Raw genomic sequence first — 22,433 nt, forward strand, 5'->3', positions numbered from 1 at the left:
GGTAGCCAAATAACCCAGTTGTGAAGAAAATGGTCTGCTTATAGAAAAATGCCAGCTAAAACATGTAGATAGAATTAGAGAATTAGAAATTCACCATTTTGAAACCCCTAATGAAATAATCAACTCAAGCAAGGATCATTAATAAATGCTAAAACAATCAAGTAACTATTGATACAGAATATAACTGAATATACACATGGTACAAAGTTCACGTCACAGACTACTGGCTTGACCCAAGGGGGAATATAGCAGAGGAGATAGGCAGTGATCACCCCAACCTTGCGATCATCTCACCATCACTAATGATGGGATGTGAATACACATTATTGCCTATGAAATAGTCTTTAAAAAAAGAAGTTGAACCTGAATCTAACCAAACCTTGCAATGGGCTGAACGTGTATGTCTTCCCAAAATTAATATGTTGACATCCTAACCCCAAAGGTGCTGGTATTAAAAGGTGGGGCCTTTAGGGGGTCATTAGATCATAAGGACAGAGGCTTCATGATTGGAATTAGTGCCCTTATAAAAGAGGCCCCAGAGAGCTAGCTAGTCTCTCCCACTATGTGAGGGCCCAGCAAGAAGGCCAATCTATGAACCAGAAAGTTGGTCCTAACCAGATATCAAAACCACATGCTCCTTGATCTTAAACTTGCTAGCCTCTAGAACTGTGAGAAATAAATTTCTGTTCTTTATAAGTCATCCAGTTTTTGGTATTTTGTTATAGCAGGCCTAAAAGCCTTTAGAACTAACTTCCAGTTAACCAGGAAAAAACAGAGTGAAAAGTTAAATGACACCATAAAAAGCAACCAGAAAATTCCAGAAGGGGAAATATTCTACAGGACAACTGACTAGTTTTTCAACAAGTCAATTTCACTAAATAAATACATAAACAAAGAGTGTGGGTATTTTCCAGGTTAAAAAAGTCTTGAGCTAAATAATCAAATGCAATGTGTGTCACTTGATTAGAAGAAACTAATTTGAACAAACCAGCCACAAAAGATATTTCAGGGAGACCAAGCTGGAAGGATCACTTGAGGCCAGGAGTTTGAGACCAGCCTGGGCAACGTAGTAAGACCTCCATCTCTACAAAAACAATAAATTAGCTGGGCATGGTGGTGTGCACCTATAGTCCTAGCTACTCAGGAAGCTGAGGCAGGAAGATCACTTGAGCCCAGGAGTTTGAGGCTGCAATGAGCTATGATTGTTTCACTGCACTTCAGGCTGTGTGAAAGAGCAAGACTTTGTCTCAAAAAATAAAAGGACATTTCATAATAATTGAGGAAATCTGAATGTGGACTGGGTACTAAATGATATAAAAAAGCCATTTTTTATTTTGTTTGAAAAGATGATTTTGTAACTATACAGGAAAATGTTATTTTTTTAGAAATCTGTACTATAGAATTTAGGGGTAAAATATCATTTTCTTTAATATACTTTCAAACACAAGCAAAAAATAGTCATGACACAAATATAGCAAAATGTTTACAATCTATGTTCTATGCTTGCCTGTGAGTGCCATTAATCTCATCTCTCTGCTTTTCTGAAAGTTTGAAAATTTCAAAGTTTTATAATAAATTTTTTTACATCCCATAATTTTATAATAATTTTTTAAAGTTTGAAGCAAATCAACAACTATACCTTCAAAAATATCCTGACCCACAATAAACATTGAACAGGGTATATTTCTCCCATTTCCTAAAAAGCTGGCCCAGGAAGGAGTATGAGAGCTGCCATAGCTCTCCCAAGGCTCATTATTCTCCATCACTCCATGGGAAATCCCAAAATAAATTTTTCAAAAAGTTGTTTAAATTTATAATGTTTTTGATTCTATAATAATTTTATAATAAAATAATTGTAAAATGTTTTTGATTTTATATTTTAATTTATAAAAATTTTTATACATGTTTATGTTTGAAATGTCTATTTCAAACTTTATGAGATATTAAAATATAAGTAATATAGTTCATCATTTTAGAAATGCCATGCTTTTCTTCTCCAGCAATTACATAATCAAAGAGTAACTGTAGTTTTGCCCAGAACATTGCTTTGTAGGCAGGGCATGGTGGTTCATTACACTTTAGGAGGCCAAGGCAGACAGATCTCTTGAGATCAGGAGTTTGAGACTAGACTGGGCAACACAGAGAAACCCTATGAGTAGTAAAAACACAAAAATCAGCTGTGCGTAGTGGTGTGCACCTATAACCCCAGCTACTCAGGAGGCTGAGGTGGGAAGATCACCTGAATCTGGGGAGGTCAAGGCTACAGTGAGCCAAGACTGTACCATTGCACTCCAGCCTGGGCAACAAAGTGAGACCCTGTCTCAAAAAAAATGAAATTTAATTTAAAAAAAGAAAATTGCTTTGTAAAATTAACTTTTTCAATCAAAACCAAGATTTTTCAGATATAGAGAATGCAGCCCACTGGTCAGATTTGTCAGTTCAAAGAGAATAAATTCTAGTTTCCTATTTTTCTAGCCTGCTTATGATTATCCAATAGGATATCAAAAAAGACCAAAGCCTTTGGGATCCATGTTCAGTATTCCTGAATCTAACTCAGGATGCCAAATCAGGAGACAAGCACATTCTCATGAATTTTCAATCATTCGAGACCAATTTTGCTTATAATTATCCAGTTCTTTTAGACCACCTTTCTCCTGAAGCCAGCCTTATGGCTATTCACTTCACTTTAGCATAAGCCCCCAAGAAGGTGAACAAAATGAGGAAACGATTGGTTAAAGTTGGCGTTTGAAATTCTGAAACATGTCCACCATTCCCTTCACCCATGCCCGCCCCTCTTAGAAGTAGTACTTTCAGATTATTTAAGAGTCGATGCTTCTATGTGGATTTTGTCATCTGTCCTTTATAACAGCTAGTAGGTTTAATTTGACTCTATTTTAAGCATATATTGACCTATGCTAATTATCTGTTAAAATAAATTCCACTCTTTGCGTTAATAAAGTGTGTTTGTCATGGAAGACCCATTGAAGTAAGAAGCTGAGGAGCCCTTATGGTAAAGTGGGACAAGAAATAATAAGACATAATAATTTTCCCATGCAAATCAACAATCGTAGCTTCAAAAATATCCTGACCCACAACAAGTATTGGACAGGCCATGTTTCTCTCACTCCCTAAAAAATTGGCTCGGGAAGGAGTATGAGAGCTCCCATAGCTCTCCCAAGGCTCATTATTCTCCATCACTCCACAGGAACAGCCTGTCAGAGAAGAGTGAAAGACCATTTGTCAACCTCTCTTCAACTCCCTGATTCTAGCCAAACTTCATCAATCTCAAGTGAGGAGCCAGAGAGAAATCAAACCCCATATATCCAGCATCATTGTCTACTGGAGTCAAAAATCACAATTCCACTACCCACCCCAACACCACTGGCCCTGTTTCTCCCAATTGCTTTTTATTGTGTTTTTTAAAAAATCCTCTTTCCCCATCCCTGCAACACCGAGAAGGAGGAATTATAGTAGGTAAATATGAAGCATGGAGATCCTTTAAAAATGTTTTTAATAATAAATGAGAAAATGAAAAGGAGAGGGTTGGGAAGGAAGGAGGGAATTCAAATGCCAGGGAATTGTTCAGTTTCGCCTTTAAAGATGTTAACACTCATTTATACATCTGCAAGACACTCCCCTTAAAGAAAAGTTCTATGAGTGTGGGTCTGGTTGCATGAATAAGGATATAATTACTTTTTTAGACGATGTTTCCCACATATCATTCAGAGACCCCTGAAGTTGGGTATCCCTCTTGTAGATGTCCTTGAGATGCTGCTGGACCTGGGAAAGAGGAAACTGGGATACGGGTCCATGCCAAAAGGTGCTTCTAGTTATAGGACAGAGAGGAAAGGGGCAGAGGGAGAAAAACCCGAAGTCTGAGAATCTGGATTGCAGAAGACTACCGAGGTCGTGGGAGAAGGGAGAGAAAACAAGGATGAAAAGCGAAAGGGGAAGAGGCATGAAATGTTGTCAAATGTCAAAAGGCATTTGTAGAGAAGTTGGGAATTGCATTAAGAAAACCACTGCAAATCTCGTTTCAGACCATTTAGAGATATGCCCCCTGGGAACTGCGAGCTCAGGCTGTTTAGCATCAAACAAATGGATCCACTCCATCCCTACCCTAATTAAATAAATCATTCAGTAATTCCACTGGGTTAAACAACCAAAATATTAAAAACCTTCAGGGCCTACTCTTGCCAAATATGTCAGGGATCGTGTGTGTGTGCGTGTGTGTGTGTGTGTGTGTGTGTGTGTGTGTGTGTTCTGAGACACCACTACTGTTAAATAGGCAGAGCTAAGACTTAGGGGACTGGCAGATTATTGCAAAAAGGGCACGGGGCAGAGGGACTATGTTGTGAGCCTGGGAAAGAAATTTGTGTGGGGACTGTGGGCAGTGAACGCGTTGGGAACAATATGGAAAACTGGGAGCTGCCTTGGAATCTACAGGGCCGGGTAAGAGAATGTCCGAAAGAAAAATGAGCAGGTGCGGGATGTGTGCAGAGTCGGAGAAGAGTCCAGGGCGCCCAGAGTGGCTCCAGGAACGACGGACACCCCTCAAGGCTTTTGGGGGCGGTGGGTACTAATAGAACCCAGTGTCCGGGGTGCGCCGGGGAGGCTGCGAGCACGGCGGGAGTGGGGTGCTGGAGGGTGAGGACGCGGGAGTGAGGAAGCAAAGCCGGGGCCAGGCAGGGGCCTCCCAGCTGGGCCCGGAGGCAGCAGGGGGACAAGGGCTAGGAGAGGGCATGGCGGCGGCGCGGCGGGAAGCAAGGGGCATCCGGACACTCACCCCGTTGGCCGCGGCCATCTGCACCACGATCTCAATGGCCGTCCTGCTAAAGTACCTGCCGTCGCTGCCCACCACCGTGGTGCAGCCCCGACGGTCGCGCAGGTCGATGGACGACAGCACGCTCTGGATGAAGTTGGGCAGGTAGTTGCGCTGGCCCTCGAAGAGGCCGGGGGGGTCGCCGCAGACCCCCGCCGCCGGCCGGCCGCTGGTCCTCGTAGGGCGCGGTGAGCACTGTCAGCACCAGGATGGGGCTCCCCTCCGTGGCGCCTCCTGGCCGGTCCTGCTGTGGCTCCCGGGGCCGGAGGGAATCTGCAGCCTGCCGGGGGCCTCCGCCAGCCTGGCCGCGTGCCGGGACTCCGCCTCTAGCCCGGGCCCCCTCTCCGGCAGGTCGGCACCCTGCGCCCTGCGCCCACCCGCCTGGGGACCGCCCGCCCCTCCTCTCCACGCGGCCGCTCGCTGACTCCCTCGGCGGAGATTGCTTCTGCCTTCCTGTAAAGTTTTCTCCCGCCCACCTTCTCCGCTGCCAGACCGCCCGAGATGCCCTCAGTTTCTCCCCAAGTTGGACTCACTTTCGGGGTGTCCCAAAAGCCTGATTCCAGGGCCTGCTAGCCTGACCCCGGTGACGCCTGCACCCGCGCCTGGCCCCAGCCTTCACGCGCGATCGCCGCCCTCCGGGGCACACCCTCCGCCAGAAAACAGCCGGCGGGCGGCGAGACTTTGGGCAGAGTCCGGGTTCCTCTCCGGCGCCAGGCCCGTCTCCCTGTCTCCCTGGGAGTGCGCAGCCTACACGCACCAGTTTCTCTTTAGAACAAGCACGGGGAGGGATTTGGGAGGGGGCTGAAATCTTTTGCCATCAGCGAACAGCCTCAGCCAAAAATAACCCTGGAAAGGCGAGCTAAGAATGGTTATCTCCTGCCAGCGCTGAAATCGGAGGCTGGGCGCTGCGTGTGGGGTGTGTTTGTGTGTGTATGTGTGTGTTTACCGTCCCACCCCGACCATTTGTTGAAGGGAATCACCACTGTCAGACTTCAATCCAACAGGACCCACTCGAGCCATCCACACTTTCCCCAGCCTCCTCGAAAACAGCACACTTTCCGGTATGGACAATTCTTTTTTTTTTTTTTTTCACTTGTTTGTTTGTTGTGGTGGTTGCAACAGCAGCAACACAGACGACACATATTTCCCTATTCTTCTCGCCCTTCTCACCCTCCCTACCCAGCTCCTGCCTTAGAAACAGGCTTGGCCTACACTGTATCTGTCCACACTGCCTGAACTCTTCCCTGAATTAATCGTTTTCAATAGGAGGGGGCTAAATCCCTTATTAATGCCCTACCAGGAGTGAATGAATAAAGCCAAGTTAAAGGGGAACTGGGTACCACATACTGTGCTAGGTTCCTTTGCATGTATCCTTTCATTCTGCTGGAGCTAAAGATGTTCTGCCTCCTCTCCATAAAACGCACCCAAACTCCAAAACCAGGAAATTCTCCATAGAAAATAGGAGTGAAGAGAGAAAAGACTAACAGGATAAACCCCAAAGCAGGAAGAAAGTTTTGTCTCCCATTTTGCTCAAGGAATTTTTGGACCCACCAAGGCTACTGTCCTGAAAGATCCTGCTGCTTCTCCTTCCCCAAATATTGTCCACTTCCTGAGAGTAAGGCTGACTTGCCACAGGCTTATAAAGTGTTTGGTCACAGTAAGACAACTGTGAGTAATAACACACATTGTATACTGTTTTGCAATTGATAAAAGGCTTTGCATCTGTTTTTTCTTTGGAGGCTGAAGAAAAGAAGAATGGTATTCACGCAGTTCCCATTTTACTGATGAAAACAAGAGGACTTTTTCTGTGAAGTCAGGAAAGTGGTTACAATGGTACTTTCCGCCTGTCCGAATTATGTATTGCCCCTCCCCTTTCTATTAATAACATTGAAGTGTGATGGGACAACCACTGAAGCCGTCAGTTGAAACCTGCTGGGACTTTTTAGCCATTCGCTTCAACATAAAGAATGGGTGTTTTTGGAGGGGGTGAGAGGAATGGGGAAATGTTGTCAAAGAGTACAATGTTTTAGTTGAGACAGGAAGAATACATTTTGTTGAGATCTACAGCACAGCATGGTGACTGTAGTTAACAATGAAGTATTGTGTATTTCAAAATTGCTAAGACAATAAATTTCAAATGTTCTCACCACAAAAAAGATAGGTTTTGAGGTGATGAATCTATTAATTCTATGGATTTAATTATTCCACAATGTATACATATATCATAACATCACATTATACCTCCGTAAATACATACAATTTTAATTTGTCAATTAACATTTTTTTAAAAGAATAGTGTGGCCAGTTGGGGAGGTAGTTTTTTTTTTTTTCCTCTAGTCTCTACTCAGTCTCCAAGATCCCATTACCCAGAAAGTTCCTGTCACCCAGGTGGAGTGCAGTGGCACAATCATGGCTCACTGCACCCTCTCCCTCTTGGGCTCAAGCGATCCTCCCGCCTACAGGTACATGCCACCACGCCCAGCTAATTTTTGTAGCTTTTGTAGACATGGGGTTTCACCATGTTGCCTAAGCTGGTCTCGAACTCCTCAGCTCAATCAATCTGCCCACTTTAGCCTCCCACAGTGCTGGGATTACAGGTGGGAGCCACCAAGCCCAACCCATAAAGTTCCTAACTTTTTATCTCCCTGGGAGTGCACAGCCTACACACACCAGTTTCTCTTTAGAACATACTTAAGAGTCTTGGCTTAGCATGCAACACACAGAACTTTAACACTTCTACGGATCTGTGCACCTGTCTATGGTGTGGGGTTTTTAAGATCTCTTTCTAATGACACTTTATTTTGCAAAGTAGGACAGTTTCATTCCCAGAAGAGCAGGTATGGTAAATCCTTTGTTCCAGTAACGAAGACAATGATCCAAACCCTAAGCCTCAGAGAAGCCCAGAAACCCTCCAGGCCTCCATCTCTCTGCTCCTAGCACCTGCCTCTCTCTTGACATCAACATCATTCTCCCCTCTCACAGCCCAGCTCCTTCCACAGACCCAGGGATTAGGCACCAGCACCTCAGACTAGATTTTAGAGAATTACCATTCAAGAGGCAATCCTCTTCCCTTGGTTCCAATTTCAAGGTTCTCAAAGACTGGAACAGGGCTAGTTTGAGGCAATGTGCCCCATCGCATAGCCAGAAAGAACCTTACAGTGAAAAGGAAAACAATTCTTCCAAAGTAAGGGGGTGCTGATCCCCAGGGGGAGGACAGATGGGCAACCAAACAGTAACCGGGCCACCACATGCTTCACACTCACTGATCAAGGATTTCTAAAACCACTTTCCTTTTCTCTGAATTTATATAGGACTTTGTATCACTCATAAAGGAATGACTTATAGGCTGATAACACCTTTCTATTCATGCTTATACTTAACATTTAGGCTAGGATAATTTCCTAACCTCAGTGTCCTCACTATAAGATGGGAATTATTATAATCCCTACCTCATAAATTGTTGGGAGGATTAAAATACTTAGTAAAGTGCCTGACTAATAGAAAGGCATGCAATAAATGTTAGCTATTCATGGTGTCATCATCATTATATTTACCATTATTACTAATCTCCTGTATTGCAAGAATTACAGTTTATATTTTTGTAGACCATCACTGTAGCTAAAGGGTCTTTGGACCATAGGTGATATTCCATAAAGGTTGGTTAAATTGATCTGTGGTTTTTGATTATGTAAACTCAGAACTCCCTCAAAATGTACAAAACAGATTTACCTGCTAAATAAATCTCTTCAAAGCTGACCCCAGGTTTAATTGAATTAATTCCAATGAATTTGTCACAATGATGGAGAAAGGAAACTTAGAGGGCCCCACAGTTGTTTGCTGGTAAAATGAGAAGTTTGGATTAGATCAATGTTTCCCAAAATATTTTCCTCAGAATGTTAGTGCCCCTCGAATCCTGCGCAAAGCAAGAGTTTCATGACCAAGTAGCTTTTAAAACTCCTGTACACTCTACTCCCATTCTTCACAATGCACACTTTCATATTAAAAGTTCTGAGAGTTCCTCAACAGAAGACATCACTTAACTTTTTTTTTTTTCTTTTTAAGACAGATTATCACTCTGTCACCCAGGCTGGAGTACAGTGGCCACCACTCCTGGCCTAAAATTTTTTTAACCTGGTGCTTCCCAATCTAAACTCACAGGGACCAGTTTTCTTAATGAAAGAGAATCAGACTAGCTTGTAACCATAGCTGGTGACACTCCCCTGCCCCATTCCTTGTATGTCCTCAGTGGACTAGGTCAGGAATAAATAAATTTTCCTGATTCTCAAGGGCTGGTCACTCCTTTGCACTGAGCTCAAAACTTCTCTGTAGCATGGGTCACAATGAATGGTAGCCCTGATAGCCTAGAGTAGCCTTTCAGCCTTCTCTGAGCCTCTAAAGACTGAGGATCCTTGGCATGAAATGGAGCAACTGATATACCCTTGCTTCCCCTGGGGACTCTCTTGATCTCAAAAAGGCATCAGCCATCATCTCCATCTAGAGAATATATTATCTGACTCAGCTTGACCAGCCTGTCCCAAAATGAGAATCTGGGTAAAATAAGCATTGAAACACTTCATTCCTTGTAGATTCACAAAACATATTAGCATATTAAAGACTATGAAGTTCTGCAGGAAAAAAAAACCTATTTAACTTTAATCCAACATTGCCAAGTTTTATTTGACCATGGAAGATTTTTCCAAAACACTTACAAACAGATCAAGGACATTAATCTTTCATGAAACACTAGATCCCCAGGGTCCTCTCCAGCTACATCATTCTGTGATTTTCTTTTTTATTTATGATGCATTAAAAGATTAATCTCTATCAGACTTCCATTTAGAAATTCACCAGAATGTGCAAAGGCAGCAGGTAAAATTGCTGAAGGGTATTATAAAAATACCCTCCAGTGATTTTTGAAACTTAAACTGAAATATTTATATAACTATATATTTCAGTTTGTATATTATATATATATGTATATAAACACATATATATGTGTGTATATATATTGATGTATGTATAACTATATCTATGTATATATGGCATTATATCCATTTTACAGATGCAGAAACTGAGCTTTAGAGGGGGTGAGCAATTGGTCCAAAGCCACACAGCACACAGGTAGTCATTGATAAAGGTAAAAACAAGAGTTGAAGCCTGAGGTGTAAGGACACAGAGACAAGTACACAAATGTTTACAAGTTACACATATGACACGTGCCTTTAACATGAATTTCTTGAACATTCATTTAGAGGCCTTACAATGAAGACATCAGAGTGGCAGCAAGTTCTGTTGGAATCAGGGGAGCGTGTTATTCTATAATCCCCTGGCTAACAGGAAAGCACACTGATTTGGCCCATGGTAGTTATACACTCCCATTGAGTCAGGGGCCACTTCCATGCACACAGGAGGTGCTAAAAATATGCTGTTGACTCATTGCCTCTAAGAGCAGAAGAAATGCCAAAAGTATAGGACAAGAGGCAGAAAAGCACACGGAAAAATGTCGTAGGGCAGTCCTCTAAGGAGGTGTTAGATGCCTTTGAAATATGTCCAAACACTTTCTTGTGCTGGGGAAAGTCAATTACATATTTCAAGCAACCCCACATGTCATACGAGTATCTTGTACGTGTTTGTGTACTCGTGTCTGTGAACTTACATCTCAGACTTCAACTTCTCGCTCCCCAACCTTATCAATGACTGCCTGCAAGGCCTTGGGCAAGTTGCTTTCCCTCTTCAAAGCTCAGTTTCTGCATCTATAAAATGGACATAATGCTACCTACCTCATGGGGTTAGTGATCACATTTAAGGAGCTAATATGTGGAAATTGCTTACACAGTACCTATCACATAATAAGGGTTTAATAAGTGTTTGATGTAATTGTTTTGATTATTACTACTATTACTAAAATAATAATTACTACAATAATAATGATTCTTATTCTCTATATTAGTATTATCTTTGAAAATGGGCATGGATTATGTCTATGTAACACTTTTGGCACAATATCTAGCATTATATCACACACAAATTAGAGAATTCATGTTATTAAGGATGAAAAAATATTTTATTGACCCTTAAATTCTTCGTAAGTAACTGCAAAAGAAGCCATTATCCCAACACATGAAATAAAAAAAAAAAATTCAGTTCCTCTGGAGTTTGTTTTTGGAGGTAGCCACAGGATCCCTAATTGTTTTTTCTTTTCAGAGAGACCGAGGGGCTCACTAGGTTGACCAGGCTGGTCTTGAACTCCTGGTCTCAAGCCATCCTCCCACCTCAGCCTCCCAAAGTACTGGGATTACAGGCATGAGCCACCACATCCAGCCTACCTAAAATATTGAATGCTGTTAATAAATCTCCTGAGGCCAGCATAAGAAGGTGATGGGCAAAACTAATGCAGGTATGTTTTTCTGGCTTTTTCATGTATTGGGCCAAACTTTGAAAAGCACTTACTATTAATGGCTAACTTGCAAAATTTGTGATTTATTAAAAGCAGATTTTAATTGTTTTACCTAAAAATAATAGGCCTCTGATCTGCCAAAGATGAAGATTTAATTTCTAGGTGTTCCCCACAATACCTAGAAACATCAGTGGAATCGATTATTAAACAATTTAGAACTATTCTCATCAAAGTTCTTTAATATATAATACAGCAAAAGAAAAGTTTCTTTTCTAAAGGCTTCTCTATACTTTTTTTAATAGTTGAATTTCATTTCTGAAGGCTCCTAAAAAGAATAGAATTTAGATCTTTATTAAAGAGGAAATATATTTTCCATGTTTAATTTAAATTACATTCCATCAGTCATTTGCAATCTTAGCCTACACGGAATTTTTTTTTGGTAGTTTTTATGTTTGGGCTTTAGGAGGGGATTCCCAATAATCTCTATATAAATATTTCTAATCTCTATATAAATATTTTAACATTTCAATGTAAATTAGTTTTTTAAAGCTATTTTATCCATAAAAATAATGAATTTGCATGGCTGAGGGTGAAATAATGTGTTACCAGGACCCGTCAGTTTTGGGGGTTGTGAGTAGATCCCATCTTCATGTTCCTCCAGCCCAGCCCAAGCCTGGCTCAGGGCCTCCTCCCCCATTTGTCAGGAACCACCATCCCCAGGGATTCTATGTGCCCTGCCTGACCAGTGTTCTCCATCAGAGTTTACCAATCTTTTGTTCATTCCCTCAGAGCACAGCTAAGCAAGAGTACACTAATTTGAAAATTAACTCAAGCAAATAGAGGAACAATATCCCCAACACATTGCATTTTAACATAGGGTTTCCTGGACACACTGTTTCAACCCAAGAGTTGGGCTAATAGTAGGAGTTCCATCTGCTAAAATACGGCTGTCAGCTTCAGAGGGAAATTCATGAACGTCTTCGTAGTTTGTTTTTATGTTTCACTTGGCACTGTTTCTAAAATTTCCTCTGAAGCCAAAAAATAAGTTATTTCCCAGCACACTGGGCACTTTTCATTTATCATTGGATTGATTTTTGTAACTTGCAGTAGGAGCTGAAATCGACCAGGGGGTTCTTATCCAACAGACAGCAGCAAAACTCTTTGTGTATCTGCATTCCTTTCAACAAGCGTGATTTCCTCAATGGCATCATTCGTGAGCGTAACACAGAGCTCAGCAATAACGTTTCTTCACTAACCCTACCAGGTATCCAACATAGGATGTTACTTCCTTTCACTGTTTTCTGACTCCTGGCAGATATTAATCATTGGGATTTGGGAACAAGGAAATAGAATTTCTGAGAATGCTTGGGAATTCCCAAATTCATATGATTTTCATAACACTTCACTTACAAGTTTTTGAAAAATAATAAGTGACTATAATAACAAGCAAATAGTCGTTTTTTTCTGTAACAGGATTATGTGAAAAGTTTTAGTAGTCTTCTGTTTTAAAGAGATATGATAACAAATGATGATTTATTATTATTATGAGCCAACATATTGTAACAAGATTATAAAATCCAATAGCATTAATAGAGAAAACATTAAAAAGAAATGAATATTATCACAAAATAAATGCTAGAGAAAAGTCCTTTAAAGATTGAAAGGTAACACCACAAATACTTAATGCTTTAATCATTGTTTACATGACATTGTTAAACAAAGCATCAATCATCCCCTCCAATACCATTTAAATAACATAATATTCTGATCTCCTGGCAAGATGAATAGCACTAGAAAGAAGCAACTGTCAAAATTGCAGATTTAAGGGCATATTTTGTTTCTAAAACTTGGCATTTCTTAGAAAACCTCTCATAGGATTTGTAAAACATATACTATGCCTATGAACACATTAATATTTATTTGCAGAAATGGTTCACTGTTAGCAGTGGACAAGGCCATGAACACACACTTGTAACACAGCAACAGATACAAGAAAGTCTGACTGAAGCTCCTTTACTGCTCCTGTCCTGTTCACCTTAACTTTCATCTCCACATGTCAGTGCTTCCTCATCTTGCTTGACTTGAAGTCAGTGCATTTCTTCAAGCCAGTAAGTTCTCTATACTGACTATTAAGCTGTAATTTTCACAGGAAAATTAGAATGTTCCTTCCCATTTTCCTAATTTCTCAACTGATTTTTCTCAGAATTCAGAATCCATAAATATTGAAATGCCAGGAGAGAATTTCCAAATGGAAATGCTGTTCCCTTCGTCCATTTTCAGAAGAAACCGTAGGATAGTGTTATCCTTCTCTTCTCCAATTTTTTTTTCCTGCAAACTTATGGTTATCACCTCTTTAAGTGAGTAGCTCACAATTTTGCCTCCCCTGCAAATGGTTCCAAAACAGTGAAGTGGGTCCTCTTTAGCTGTGTCTTTAGTACATAATCCTGCATTTCTGACCATATGCAGGGAGTGTGACCCAGGGAAGGATCCCTGACTCAATGGGATTTCTCTTGCTGTCTCTAGAATTTGAACACCGGAACCCAGACGTACAGAGGCTGGGAGCCATCGTGGTGTGCTATATTGATGACGGCAGCAGTGGGTGGTGTGGGGGCAGTTAATTGACAGCTACCTGTTGCTGACATCCCAGGAACTGCCTGAAACTCCTCTTTCCCAGTCATAAGATATCTAAGATTCTGCAGTATTCTTCATTAAATCCTAGCATGGTTTAAGCTAGCCAGAATTAGGTTCTGTTGCTTTCAATCAACAGAACCTTAGCTAATACATTGTTATTTCCTGGTCTTTGTTCCTTTAATTTTCCAGGAAAAGAAGGGAAAATGGCTTACTGGTTTTAAAAAGAGACAAGGGACAACATACCATTTATGCAAAATTTAGAAGCACTCAAAGGAAACTCTGGAAAGTTCCTGAGACATATATAGGTAGGATCAGCATAAAACTTGAACAGTGTATCTAGATCATGCTTGCCATGGTTGCCTTGACACAATGAACATCTGTATCAAGATCATATTTTCTTGGTGGGACAGAGAGAAGCACAAGGCGGGACTCACATTTACAGTAATCCTTGTTTTCCAGGGACCATACAACCCAGTTTGTCCAGAGCTGTTCATCTTAAGTTTGTTATCCCACCATAATTATAAATAGAACCTCCTTTTTCTCTCAAGAATATCCCACCTTGGATGATAATTTCTGTGACTACCCATTAAGAATATTTAATAACTATAGAAAACTGCTTCTCTATATTTTTTATATGTTTGAAACATTTTATAACAAAAATATCTTTAAAGTTATCACCTACACAGAATATAGCTGCCAAATGCTCCTACTCTGCTATTCTAACCATGAATCCCTCTGGGGCCCCTTCCTCCTACAGCGCTTGTGAGGATGAAATGAAATAAGCTCTATGAAGTGCCCAAAAGTGACCAACACTGAATAAAATACAGCCACCATAGGTGGCCTTCCCTTATGTTCACCAAACCCCTGATAAGTTATTCGGTGATGTATTAATCTTAATATTTTATGTAGATTATACATTCATCTGATTCAAAATGCAAAAGGTACAAAAGCGTATACAGTTAAAAGTTTCCCAACCCACTACCATTTATCTCCCTGGAGGCAACCGTTTCCAGATTTTTGAATATCCTTAAAGAATATCATATGTATGGAAAAGAAAGATTATATATTTATATGCATCTGTGTATGCATTTTCCTATGAGAGGCTCACAAATTCTCCTTGAAGAGATATCACTATTACAAATACCCCTCAATTTACAATGGGGTTATATTCCAATAAACTTATGAAAATATTGTAAGCTGAAAATGCATTTAATACACTTAACCTACTAAACATCATAGCTTAGCTCGGCCTACCTTAAACACTCACATTAACCTACAGTTAGGCAAAATCATCTAACAGAAAGCCCATTTTATAATAAAGTGGGCTTTGAATATCTCATGTAATATAATGAATACTGTACTGAAAGTGGAAAACAGAATGGTTGTATGAGTACTCAAAGTACAGCTTCTGCTGAATGTGTATTGCTTTCAAACTATCTTAAAGTTGAAAAATCATAAGTCAAAATATTCTAAGTCAGGGATTGTTTGTACTTCTACTTTACATGATGAAATTGAGCCTTGAAAAGATTAAGTGACTCGCCCAAGGTCACACTGGCAGTTAAATAGTGAAACTTGGATCCAAATTGTTCAGTCACTACATGTATTGTCTTGAAATTTGAAAAAGAGGAAGAGGAATTAAACTACTACATTGAAGGACTATTTTAGGCATAGAAGAGGCAGATGCCTTCACGTTCAAGTGATTGTGAAAAGCCCACTTGCCCCAAAATATGTCTCCTGGTCATATGAAATTCCACCATTTCAGATTTTTACCTGGGGATTTAGAGTAATCTGCTGTTTTCCTAGAGCTCCCCTAAAATAGAAATAGAAAATTTTGGAAGGCTAAATATATGCTAACATTGGAAAACTCATTTTCTCCCCTTCGTAAGGCAAGGTACTGAAGGCGGGGGCCCTACGGGCTGTGCAGGGACATCCTGGAGGCATGGGGAGAAGAAACTGAAAGGCAAGTTTGTATGGAACAAAGAATACCGATCTCAGGATTCTCCCTTGAACCTGCCCTAACTTTGTTCAAATAGACTTAGCCACTGACCTGCTGTCAAAAGACCACAGCCAATCTGACTTGTTTTCAATATAATGATGAATATTGATTTGGTCCCTTCATCCAACATTCTCAGCTGGATCTTTTTGACCAAGGGTATACATTACTAGGTGAGTACGGGCAGTTAATTCTTCCACACGGGACTTCGGAGTTTCTGAGTTAACCAGAATCACCCACCTTAACATCTGCCAGTTTATACCCCAAGTCCTGACCAGTGCCCCCTACCTGCTATGCCTCATGTTTTCAATAGAGCATAAAATCAGAAATGAAAGATGAAACATCATAGCCAATATCACAGAAATACAAAGGATCCTAAGAAACTGCTAGGTATAATTACACACTAACTAATTGGATCATCTAGAAGAAATGGATAAATTCCCAGACACATAAAACCTACCAAGATTGACTCATGAAGAAGTTTAAAAATCTGAACAGACTAATAGCAAGCAAGGAGGTTGAATCAGTAAGAAAATGTCTCCTATCAATGAAAATCCCAAAACCAGATGGCTTCCCAGATTAATTCTACCAAATATTTTAAGAAGAACTAATACCAGTCTTTCTCAAACTCTTCCAAAAAGCTGAAGTGGAGGGAATACTTCCAAACTCATCTTACAGGGCCAGCATTACCCTGATTCCAAAGCCAGACAAGAACACTACAAGAAAGGAAAATGACAGGCCAATATCCTTGATCTACATAGATGCAAAAATCCTCAACAAAATCCTAGCAAACCAAATTCAATAGCACATTGAAAGAATCATTCACCATGATCATGTCATGGTTCAACATAAGCAAATCAATACATATAATATACCATATTAGAAAAATAAAGGATAGAAACTATATGGCCATCACAATAGATATAGAAAAAGCTTTTGACAAAATTCGAAACCCTTTCATGGTGAAAAAAAAACACCCAACAGATCACGTATTGAGGGACTGTATCCCAAGAATATAAAGGCCATATATGACAAACCCATAGCTAACAACATAATCAATGGTGAAAAGTTGAAAGTTTTCCTCTACCATCAGGAACAAGACAAGGATGCCCACAGACACCACTTCTCAGGGTAATTAGGCAAAAGAAAGAAATAAAAGGCATCCTAATAGGAAAGGAAGAAGTGAAACTGTCTCTACTGACGGCATGATCTTGTTATATATAGAAAACCCTACAAACTTCACTAAAAAAAGGTTTGAACTCAACACAAAGAAGGGAACAATAGACACTGGGGGACTCCAAAGGTGGGAGGGAAGGATGGTGGGAGCAAGGGTTGAAAAACTACCTATCGATTACTATGCTCACTGCTTGGGTGGTGGGATCATTAGAAGCCCAAACCTCAGCACCATGCAATATACCTGTTTAAGAAACCTGTACATCTACCCTCCTGACTCTAAAATGAAACATACAATATTTAAAAAACAAAAACAAATAAATACAATTTGAAAACTGTTAGAACTGAACTGATAGGTGAAATCAGTAAAGTTGTAGGATACAAAATCAACATATAGAGCCTTGAACACAGCAACATCCAGCTGTCTGACACGAAAGTCTCAGGGGCAAGAAAACCTCTATATGAACTCAGAAACAATGAGCTAAGTTGTGTTTATGTCTGAAAGGATGTTAAGAACTTCATTCATGTTACATCAGAGCCAACAGAAAGAACCAACAGGAAACCTGTACCCAACAAACAGAAATGACAAGATGAAGGGAAAGCAGAGGTGAGGGCTTACCTTAGAAAGGGCAAGTGATTAGCTCAATATGCAATACAATGTTTGCTCCTGAGCCAAACATTTGTACAACAATTTGGATATTACTTGCACAACCAGAAAAATCAGCCACTCATTAGGAAAATGTGTTTCTGTATAAGTCTTAGGACTCAGCTATCTATAATAACATGAAAAGACAATATTTTCATCCAAAATGAGTATTTTTGTTTGTCTTGGCTTGTTATTCTAACGTCAACAGCCTCTAAATAAACTGTTGAAGTACATGATATAACCACCTCTTTCTCCATCTTTCCCATTGCTCCCATAGGGTTTCAGTTGTGCAATTTCACCATTAGCAAAGCTTTTTGCTGAAACCTGGCTTTTCAAAGGGAGAGTATCCAGAAACAGAAGATGCTGATCTGGGAGGCTCTTCCTAATAGAACTGCTGCTGCAGTTTAACTTGAAAAAGCCCACACCCAGTTCCTAATGACAAACATCTGAACACCGGGTCTTCCCCTGAGCAAGACCATGCTATGCCTCCTGCTCGCTCTGTTCTATAAGCAACCCACAGATTGCTCCCTGTGAAGAGGAGCCTGCCAGGGGAGCAGCATTCCACCAGACCCTTATTTAGCAAGATATTTCCGTATCATTCCCCCAACCAGCTGGAAGTCCTCCACTGCTCTTGTGCAAAAATCTAACTCATCTCGCTGAATTTCCTGATTTAAAAGTCTAATTCATTTCACCAAAAGTGTGACAGAAGGAAACCAAGTACACCATCTCTCTCTTACCAAACCAAAGCTATTGCATGTGCATTCTGGGGGAAAAACAAGGTCCAAATATGTTATGGAGGGGGTGCCAGCCCAGTGTCATCCTCTTAATATTGCCATAGGATCTTGGCTGATGGCATCAGAGGAAAAATAAGTTTATCGATTACTTTCAACCATTAAGCTCACTCCTCCATGAAAAATAAGTCACAAGTCCAATGTCTCTTATTAAAATAAGCACTGCAAAATATAAAGGAGTCACAGTTTTAAAATGGGACACACGTTCTCTAAGCAGTGAACCATGTTAGAGGTGCACTGTTTACATTGTTTAAAGTCCCCTGGAGCCAGGGTTAGGAAGCGCATCTGTTCTTTGGTGTTCTGGGATGAAGGAGAAAGGAAAATGTGCTGCCAGAAGTGAGTGGGAAGGAGCCCATGAGATAAAGGAAGTAAATCCATTTGCTGATTGCAATAATAATGGTAATACACGAAGCTATACATACATACATACATACATACATACATGCAAATTTTCACATTTTTTTAAAAAAAGAACTTAAGGCTTCCACTCATGTAATCAGCCCTTATGAACTCTCCTGATTAGCTGCAAGGAAAATCTTCCTTTCTCCTCTTTCTTGCACCATCCCGGGCTCCCTTTTGACTTGTTTTTTTTTTTTTTTAAACTTATAAACGATCAGCTCATATTCTGAAGTTTGTAGTCCCCTCCCGCCCGCTCTCTCTCTATACGGCTCATTTACATTGGCAGCTGTCGTGCTGCTGGGCATCCTCAAACCCACAAGTTTCCCTTTAATGTTTGAGCAGACAAACATGATCATGCACTTGGCATCACTGTGCCACTCAAAATGCTTTTTTGTTTTTTTTATTGCATCTGAGAGAAACCTCAAGGTTGCAAACCTGGAGTCAGAATTGTCTCCCTGTGTCTCAGTGGGAAGAGTATCGTGTGAAGAAACAAGTTGATTCTACTAATCAAAAGGAATTTTTTTTTGATATCAGGTCATCCTCCGAATGAATTTATATTACCGAGTGGAGGGTCACATGAAGAAAATGGTCAAACATCACCTCCTAGAGCAAGAGCTGAGAAGTGCAGTGGAGCCGGGCTGTGTCAGGAAAGAAAAGCAAGCTGGGGCCTGGCTCAGCGCTCTCCCCTCTGCTCCTGTCTGCAAGGAAAGATTAGGATGACAGTGGCAGGAATCCTGTGCACCTAGTATGCATCACTTGAAGGGAACACACAGATTCCAGTAAACAGTTGGAAGGAAATGTTAATACCAGGCTCTGCTAAACAATATGAAATGACTCCTAGATGAGACAAGCGACTTTCATCAAAGTTCCCTGATACCTGAAAAGACAGCCCAGGGGATCCTGCACTACATGTGGTGTATGTAAATTAAGCGGATTTTTTTCCCCTTTGTAATCAAGGCTCATACACAAACAAAATCACACTTTAGAAATGGCCTATTTCAACTTGTAACTAGCTTGCTTTCAGGGGCTCCAGGTCAAAAAGAAATAGAGCACAAAGACACTTTCTCCTTAGGGATCATACACAAATTCACTCTGTCCGTTTCTTTCCCACATGGAGCAACAAAGCCGTCAGACCTCTCCATCCACCCATCGGGTCCTTCCTGATTAAAGTGAGATAAATCACAGCCCTCTCTCTCCAGATGGCAGGCGACAAGAGGGGGATGCTTGCCTCATGAAGTCCTCCCCATCCCTCTGCATTCATGCAAGCCCGAGCGGAGAGATGCAAGAAATTATGGACGCAATTTAATTCCCCAGACCCTGCAATTAAAAATGGAAATTTTTTGGCCACGCGTGTTGGCTCACGCCTGTAATCCCAGCACTTTCAGAGGCCGAGGTCGGCGGATCACCTGGGGTCAGGAGTTCGAGACCAGCCTGGCCAACATGGTGAAACCCTGTCTCTACTAAAAATACAAAAATTTGCTAGGAATGGTGTTGAGCGCCTGTAGTCCCAGCTACTCGGGAGGATGAGGCAGGAGAATCACTTGAACCCAGGAGGCAAAGTTTGCAGTGAGCCAAGATCGCACCATTGCACTCCACTCTGGGTGACAAAGGAAGACTTCATCTCAAAAAATGCTTATAAAAAATGGAAGTGTTGTTCTTTCATTTGTAAATGTGTTTTGGTAAAAGAGGGGCAGTTTAAGCAACCCTTTCTATTGTCTACATTGTTAAAATTCATCCGACATGGACTCTTGACTCCGTTTTGCCTGGGCAGACCCAATTCAAGCATTTACAACAGCTATAACCTCCTCAAATCAAAAAGAGGAATCAGCATTATTGCTAAGTTCAAATAAGGTCTTGTTTTATTTCATTTTTATTTTTGAATGCAGCCATTCCTCCAGGTGCTGTCATCAGGTAAGATTGTCAGTCCTGATTAGGTAAAGGTATTATTACAAAATGCAATTCTTAAACATTCAGTGTCTAACTACACTTTTAATAAGCCTTTCCCCCTCCCCTATGTATTCTCCCTTAGACACCCCTTCTCAAATTTAAAATCACAGAAACTAAACTATGATGCCTAAAGAGAGCCTAGCGACTGCCCAGTCCTCTAATTTGATGAGTGGGAGTACTGAAGCCCAGAGGAGGTCAAGTAATTTGTTCCCAATGTCTTAGATAAGAAGAAAATGACGAGCTGGGAAATCCCACTCATGTCAAGGCAGAGGCACAGGGCCACAGACTGTGGTTGAATTGTGCCACACTCCTACATCCTTCTTTAGGAATCACAGAACATTCCTGTGTTGAGTCGGAGTCACTGACTTCCTTTTCAGGCTGATTGAGTTCTGTCCTTATGGGCTGCGACAAGAAGTTTTGGTATTATGCTACACCAAGACCATTTATCTAGTTCCAGAAATGAGCACAGTCCTTAGAGCCCAGCAACTTTCCCCATGTCCAGTAAATGTAGCTTCTCCATTAGAAGCTGTCAGAATGGAGCCTTCTGGCTCATCTTGATTTTGATTTGTGCAAGAATGAATGGTTGTGCTAAGACAGCTTTCCTAGCTGATAGAGAGCGAAACTTTTTTCTCATAATCTATAAAAAAATTTAAATTAGAACTTTTTTCTCATAATCTGTGAAAGAATATTAAACTAAATCTGGCTCGTCTTGATTTTGATTTGTGCAAGAATGAATGGTTGTGCTAAGACAGCTTTCCTAGCTGATAGTGAGCAAAATTTTTTTCTCATAATCTATAAAATAATATTAAATTAGAAGCATAGAGTTTATTTCATGACTTTTATCTTCCTGCAATTTTCTTGTGGGCATAAATGATTTGTTTTTATCCTGCCTGCCCCCCAATCCCTATTCCAAGAGACTAAAAGAGTATCTAGTGCAAAGTAGAGACTCAAATATTTTTTAATAAACAGTGATCCCAGCCACCCAGTGCATGTTGCCAAATGCCAACCCCATAAATGATCAAACACATCATCTCATTCAGCCAATCCAAATCAAGTGCTACCTATTTTTTTAAGTTTTCATAGCCCTTGGGCATCTGCTTTCTCAGCATTTCCCAAACTTGAGTCATTCTCATCCTGCCTTCCTAATTTTGCTCTGTCAATTACCTCTACTATTATTTATTTCATATATTTTTAAATAGCCCCACTTTTGAAACTTAAATACATGCCTTTTAAAAGGAAGCTTTCTTACTACTATACATCAAAAGCCATTATTACTTGTTCTAAGTACTCATAACAACATGGTCACAACTACTAAAATTTACTAATGTGCATCCACATACTCTCTAAATTCATGGAGCATCTGCACACACTTTAAGAAACAATTCTGCATTACTCACTCAATTTTCTTGACATCCTTCTGAGGCAGGACAAACCTTGGGCCCAAAGAATTGAGGTAGGAGTCCAAGCAAGTTGCCAGCCACATAAAGGCAAACCTTGGCTCGGAAGTCAGGACTACCAGCCCCTAGGTTATGGTACATGCTCTTTCCTCTGCTCTCCAGAACCTCCTATCTCCAAGTGTAGTTAGCAGCCCAGATGCAGCAGCATCCTCTAGAGACTTGTTAAAAATGCAGAAG

The sequence above is a fragment of the Pan paniscus genome, chromosome 7 (assembly GCF_029289425.2).
Source record: "Pan paniscus chromosome 7, NHGRI_mPanPan1-v2.0_pri, whole genome shotgun sequence".
Taxonomy (NCBI): domain Eukaryota; kingdom Metazoa; phylum Chordata; class Mammalia; order Primates; family Hominidae; genus Pan; species Pan paniscus.